General features: G+C 40.2%; 1 long non-coding RNA gene across 1 annotated transcript in view; it reads left to right on the top strand.

Annotated features, from left to right (window-relative positions):
• The first annotated feature begins 497 nt into the window (after positions 1-497).
• Positions 498-6,990, top strand: part of LOC127010169 (uncharacterized) — a 31,483-nt gene continuing 24,990 nt past the window's right edge. The window contains exons 1-2 of the long non-coding RNA XR_007762970.1: positions 498-550; positions 684-722. This is a non-coding gene — a long non-coding RNA (uncharacterized LOC127010169). The remainder of the gene's footprint in view (positions 551-683; positions 723-6,990) is intronic.

The following is a 6,990-nucleotide window of genomic DNA, read 5'->3' as shown; positions in this document are numbered from 1 at the left end:
TTTCCCTCATCTCTCCCTCCCTCCCTCCCTCTTTCTCTCCCTCTCTCTCTCTCCCACCCTCACTCTCTCGTTACTATGCAAATGTGAGTCACCAGAGAGCGAGAGAGAAGAGAGAAGAGAGAGATTTTATTTATTTATTTTATTTTTTTCGCATTTATCTAACTTTATTCAATTTTCTCTATCAGTTTCTCCTCCTCTCTCTTCCCTTTCCTTCCCTTCCCTTCCCTTCCCTTCCTTTCCTTTCCCTTCTTTTCCCTTCCCTTCCCTTCCCTTCCTTTCCCTTCCCTTCTCTTCCTTTCCTTTCCTTTCCCTTCCCTTACCTTCCCTTCCCTTCCCTTCCCTTAATTTCCCTTCCCTTCATAAACTTTACCTAACGTTACCTATATTATTTAAGAGTTCTCCTCCTCCTCTTCCTCCTCCTCTTCCTCTTCCTCTTCCTCCTCAATAGTGTACCGTTGAAGGACTCTCGTTTTCTTCCATTCTGAGGTAAACAAACAACACGAGATGAGAGAGAGAGAGGCGGGGGATGCTGGAAGGATGCTGGAGGCTGGTAAGATCTCTCTCTCTCTCTCTCTCTCTCTCTCTCTCTCTCTCTCTCTCTCTCTCTCTCTCTCTCTCTCTCTCTCTCTCTCTCTCTCTCTCAGTAATTGGTATAACTAATGATAATTTTTTTGGCATTTCAGGTAAATTTGAACGAGGAAGAAAATTGATGTTAATGACAGGTATGTGCAGACAGGTGTGTGTGTGTGTGTGTGTGTGTGTGTGTGTGTGTGTGTGTGTGTGTGTGTGTGACTTTTAAATATATACATGGTCATTTATTTTTGTATTTTTCATTTACAATTTTTTTAGACATAAGACATTTTTCTTCTTTTTTTGTTTTTTCTTCTTTTTCTTCTTTTCTTTTTCTTCTTTTCTTCCTTTTCTTCTTCTTTTCTTCTTTTCCTTTTCTTTTTCTCCTTTGTTTCAATCACAATTTTTATAAGTAACTAACATTTTTTTTTCCCTTCTATTTCTCTTTATTTTCTTCCTCACTCCCTTTTTCTTCTCTTGTCATGTTTTCTTCCTTCTCTTATTTTCTTCCTTTCTTTTCTTCTCCTTTTTCTTCTTTTTCCTGTCTTTTCCTCCTCTCATGTATTCACTAAGCTAATTCATGGGTAACTTTTTCCATCTTTTTCTTTGTATTTTCCTCTTTTCTTTCTTTCTTGTCTACTCTTCCTCCTTTTCCTCTCTTGTTCTTCCTTTTCCTCTTTTTCCTTCTTAAATCATTGGATATTTTAGTCTTAATATAACACTTAAATCTTTTTAAATACAGTATATTTAATTTTAATTTAAATCATGATTTTCTCACTGATTTAAATTGATTTAAATCACTTAATTTAAATCAACTGCTTTAAATCAAACCAACCCTGCCTGATTATGTGTAAGTCATGTTGGGACAGAATAGGTAGGAAGGGTGGGGTAAGGGAGGGGAGGGAGGGAAGGGTAGGGAAGGCAGGGGAGGGGAAGAACAAAACAGGGCAGGGGGAGAGAGAGAAGGGAGGGCTCTGGAAAGGTTAAAAAAGGGTGTGAGGAGAGGGTGAGGGAGGGGAAGGACAAGACAGTGCAGGGAGGGAGAGAGAGAAGGGAGGGCTGTAAAGGAGGTTAAAAAAGGGTGTGAGGAGAGAGTGAGGGAGGGGAAGGACAAGACAGTGCAGGGAGGGTGAGATAGTATGGTGTGCTGTAAAGGAGGTTAAAAAAGGGTGTGAGGAGAGGGTGAGGGAGGGGAAGGACAAGACAGGGCAGGGGGAGAGAGAGAAGGGAGGGCTGTAAAGGAGGTTAAAAAAGGGTGTGAGGAGAGGGTGAGGGAGGGGAAGGACAAGACAGGGCAGGGGGAGAGAGAGGAGGGCTGTAAGGAGGTTAAAAGGGTGTGAGGAGAGGGTGAGGAGGGAAGGACAAGACACGGCAGGGGGAGAGAGAGAAGGGTGGGCTGTGGAAAGGAGGTTAAAAAAGGGTGTGAGGAGAGGGTGAGGGAGGGGAAGGACAAGACAGGGCAGGGGGAGAGAGAGAAGGGAGGGCTGGAAAGGAGGTATAAATAGGGTGTGAGTAGAGGGTGAGGGAGGGGGAGAGAGAGAAGGGTGGGCTGTGGAAAGGAGGCTAAAAAAGGGTGTGAGGAGAGGGTGAGGGAGGAGAAGGACAAGACAGGGCAGGGGGAGAGAGAGAAGGAAGGGCTGTGGAAAGGAGGTTATAAATAGGGTGTGAGGAGAGGGTGAGGGAGGGGAAGGACAAGACAGGTTCATTTTGAGGTAATTTCTGCATTTCTTTCTCCTTTTAATCCCCATCTGTCACATTCTACATCTCTCTATGTCATTTTCCCCTTTTACCGTCATTTTCAGTCATTATCTCCATCATTTTCACCCCATTCTCTTCAATCTCCATCTGTCTCTCTCTCTCAGCGCACCTGGACGCACCCCTAGCAAGGACGCTGGTCACCTGTCGATCCACTTTCTCCAGCTTTCCTTTCTCACCTTTTCAATATTCATCTCTCAATAATTTCCCTTTGAGAGATTATGTGAGTATTTCCAAGTATTTCCATCGGTGTATGACTTGAACCACATGTAAATAAGGTTACTAATATGTTGATAGGTTGGGATTTTGTCGATTAACTTTACATTCCACTCTTTTTCTTCCTTTTTCAATATTCACTGCTCAACAATTTCCCATTTGAGAGATTGTGTGAGTATTTCCAAGTATTTCCATCGCTGTATGACTTAAACCACATGTAAATAAGCTTGTGGATTTTGTTGTTTAACTTTATTTCTGCTTTCCTTTCACACCTTTTCAATATTCACAGGTCACTAATTTCCCTTTGAGAGATTGTGTGAGTATTTCCAAGTATTTCCATCGCTGTCTGACTTAAACCACATGTAAATAAGCTTGCAGATTTTGTCGATTAACTTTATTTCTGCTTTCCTTTCACACCTTTTCAATATTCACTGCTCAATAATTTCCCTTTGAGAGATTGTGTGAGTATTTCCAAGTATTTCCATCACTGTATGACTTAAACCACATGTAAATAAGCTTGCGGATTTTGTCAATTAACTTTATTTCTGCTTTCTTTTCTCACCTTTTCAATATTCACAGGTCAATAATTTCCCTTTGAGAGATTGTGTGAGTATTTCCAAGTATTTCCATCACTGTCTGACTTAACTAATGGCGTATATGGAGCTTGCCGGCTTTCGTTTCAATGATATTTCTAGTTTTCTTTTTCTTTTCTTTATTTTTTCATATACGTGGATTGAACATTTCCTCTTCAGATGCCATTTCAGTATTTACAAGTGTCTTTATTGCTGAAGAATGTCTTAAACTTGATGTATTAATTTTTCAACCATATTTTTGTTTTGTTTCCACTTTTCTTGGTTCAGTATTTCCCTTTCAGAGACCATTTCAGTATTTCCAAGCACTTCCAGCACTGTGTTACTCCTCAAACTGCTTATAAGGACATGGTACAGTAGATAGCATAGCCTTTTCTAACTTATTTTTCTTCCATTTTCACTTTTCTTCCTCAAATGAATCGTTTTCAGAGAGCATTTCAGTATTTCCAAGTATATTTTTCACTTAAACTATCTCTAAATCACTTATGAGAAGGTGTTACATTTGATAATATTACTTTTCTAACTTAATTTTCCTTCTCTTTCCACTTTTCTTCCTCAAATAAATCGTTTTCAGAGAGCATTTCAGTATTTCCAAGTATATTTTTCACTTAATCTATCTCTAAATCACTTATGAGAAGGTGTTACATTTGGTAATATTACTCTTTCAACTTTATTTTCCTTCTTTTCTCAAATATTTCCTTTCCAGAGAGCATTTCAACATTTCCAAGTATATTTTTCACTTAAACTATCTCTAAATCACTTATGAGAAGGTGTTACATTTGGTAATATTACTCTTTCAACTTTATTTTCCTTCTCTTTTCATTTTTCCTCCTCAAATATTTCCTTTTCAGAGACCATTCCAGTATTTTCCAGCACCTCCAACACTGCACCTCCCTCTAAACCACTCATGAAAAGGTTGTACGCTTGATATTATGACTTTTCAACCTTATTTTTCTTCTATTTCAACTTTTCTTGCCTGAATATTTCCTTTTCAGAGACCATTTCAGTATTTCCCAGCACCTCCAACACTGCATCTCCCTCTAAACCACTCATGAGAAGGTGGTACGCTTGATATCATGAATTTTCAACCTTATTTTCCTTCTATTTCAACTTTTCTTGCCTGAATAATTCCTTTTCCGAGACCATTCCAGTATTTCCAAGCACCTCCACCATTGCACCTGCCTCTAAATCACTTATGAGAAGGTTGTGACTGTATCATTCCAATTTTTCCTGCCTTTTCCTTCTATTATTTTTCCTTTTCTTGGTCAAATAACTTCCTTTTCACAGACCATTCCAGTATTTCCAAGTCTGCTCACCATTGCACCTGCCTCTAAATCACTTATGAGAAGCTTGTGACTGTATCATTCCACTTTTTCCTGTTGTTTTTCATATATTTTCCACATTTCTTGTACAAATAACTTCCTTTTCACAGACCATTCCAGTATTTCCAAGTCTGCTCACCATTGCACCTGCCTCTTAATCACTTATAAGAAGGTTGCAACTTTATCATTTCACTTTTTCCTGCTTGTTTTTCTTTTATTTTCCACTTTTCTTGCTCAAATACTTCCTTTTCACAATCTATTCCAGTATTTCCAAGCACCTCCACACTGCACCTGCCTCTAAGTTGCTTATGAGAAGGTGGGACACTCTATTTTTTAACTTTCTACCTTCCTTTTTTATATTTTACCTTTTCTCTCTTACAAAATTTCCCTTTAGACAATCATATCAGTATTCCCAAGCACCTCACACACTGCATCTCCCTCTAACTCACCCACAAGGATGTTTTGAATAGGTTGTTCCCTGTTTTCTGTCCTTTTTCATCTAATATTTTCTCTTTTCTTCCTTAAACAATACATATCCAGACATCATTTCAGTATTCCCAAGCACCTCACACACTGCATCTCCCTCTAACTCACCCACAAGGATGTTTTGAATAGGTTGTTCCGTGTTTTCTGTCCTTTTTCTTCTAATATTTTCTCTTTTCTTCCTTAAACAATACATATCCAGACATCATATCAGTATTTCCAAGCACCTCACACACTGCATCTCCCTCTAACTCGCCCACAAGAATGTTTTGAATAGGTTGTTCCGTGTTTTCTGTCCTTTTTCTTCTAATATTTTCTCTTTTCTTCCTTAAACAATACATATCCAGACACCATTTCAGTATTGCCAAGTATATCCATTGCTGTATAACTTGGAAATGTTCATAAGAGGTAGTTAACTTGATATAACAATTTTTCTATAGAGTTTTCCTTCTATTTCCACTTTTCTGCCTCAAATAATCAACTTTCTTAGACCATTCCAGTATTTTCAAGCTCTAATCTGCTTCAAGGATGTTTTTCACTAGATATTTTGAGGTTTCTACATTTTTCTAACTTGTTTTTCTTCCATTTTCACTTTTCTTCCTCAAATCCTCACTTTTCAGAGAGCATTCCAGTATTTCCAAGCACTTCCAGCACTGCATCCACTTCTAAACCACTTATAAGAAGGGTTTTCACTTAACAATATCACTTTTTCAACCTTATTTTTCTTCTAATTTCACTTTTCTTCCTCAAATCCTTACTTTTCAGAGATCACTTCAGTATTTCCAAGTATGTTTATTGCTGTATAAGTCTCAGCTACTTATAAGAAGGCTTTACGCTTAATAATATAACTTTTTCAACCTTATTTTTTTTCTAATTCCACTTTTCTTCCTCAAATCCTTACTTTTCAGAGAGCATTCCAGTATTTCCAAGTACTTCCACTATTGCATGCACTTCTAAACCACTTATAAGAAGGCTTTTCACTTAACAATATCACTTTTTTCAACCTTATTTTTTTTCTAATTCCACTTTTCTTCCTCAAATTCCTACTTTTCAGAGAGCATTCCAGTATTTCCAAGCACTTCCAGCACTGTGTCTACTTCTAAACCACTTATAAGAAGGCTTTTCACTTAACAATATCACTTTTTCAACCTTATTTTTCTTCTCATTCCACTTTTCTTCCTCAAATTCCTACTTTTCAGAGAGCATTCCAGTATTTCCAAGCACTTCCACTATTGCATACACTTCTAAACCACCCACAACAAGTCCTCCACCTGTCCGAGGCTCCACGCACCTGTCCAAGCCTCCTCCACACACCTGTACGAGCCTCCACACACCTGCCGTCAGCCTCCACACCTGTTCCTTCATCCCTTTTTATGCCATTCCTATTCTCCCTTTTTTGTCCATTCTCACACCAGCACCCTTTGTCTGTTCTCCCTGCCCTTACCTCCCTGCCCTCAGCACCCCACTCAGCACCCCGCTCAGCACCCCACACAGCACCTCCTGACCCCTCCAGCGCTGGGCCTCAACTAGTGTGTGCGTGTGTGTGTGTGTGTACGTGTGTGTGTGTGGGGGAGATTGTCGGCTGAGCGAAGTCACTCACACACACACACACACACACACACACACAGAGACATGCGCACCGGACAGCTCGACTCCCCCCAGACAGGGACGCACACACACACACACACACACACAGACACACACATGCGCGCGCCACCCCTCGGAGGGATGGCCCGTCGATCGATCACACACGCACACACACACACACACGAGCGGGCTATTATGAAAAAATTGCTTCTCAAATACACACACAAAAAAAATAGACGCAAAAAAAAAAAAAGGATTGGGGTGTGGCGTGGGGTGGTCATAATCCCTGGGGGAGGGGGGCCAGGGGGGTCAAGGGGGCTATTGAGGGCTATTGTAAAGGGTTCAGGCTAGCACGTGCCCCCTCACCCTTTAAAGGAAGCCAGACATACCCTTTTTTATGTGCTGTGATGCCCTGACCAGAGACCCTTTATATTAAGACACACCCCCCCACCCCTCCCCCCCCTGAC

Source organism: Eriocheir sinensis, chromosome 42 (assembly GCF_024679095.1).
Source record: "Eriocheir sinensis breed Jianghai 21 chromosome 42, ASM2467909v1, whole genome shotgun sequence".
Lineage (NCBI taxonomy): Eukaryota > Metazoa > Arthropoda > Malacostraca > Decapoda > Varunidae > Eriocheir > Eriocheir sinensis.
Note: the sequence above shows the minus strand (reverse complement) of the source record. Positions and strands in the feature narration are given on the sequence as shown.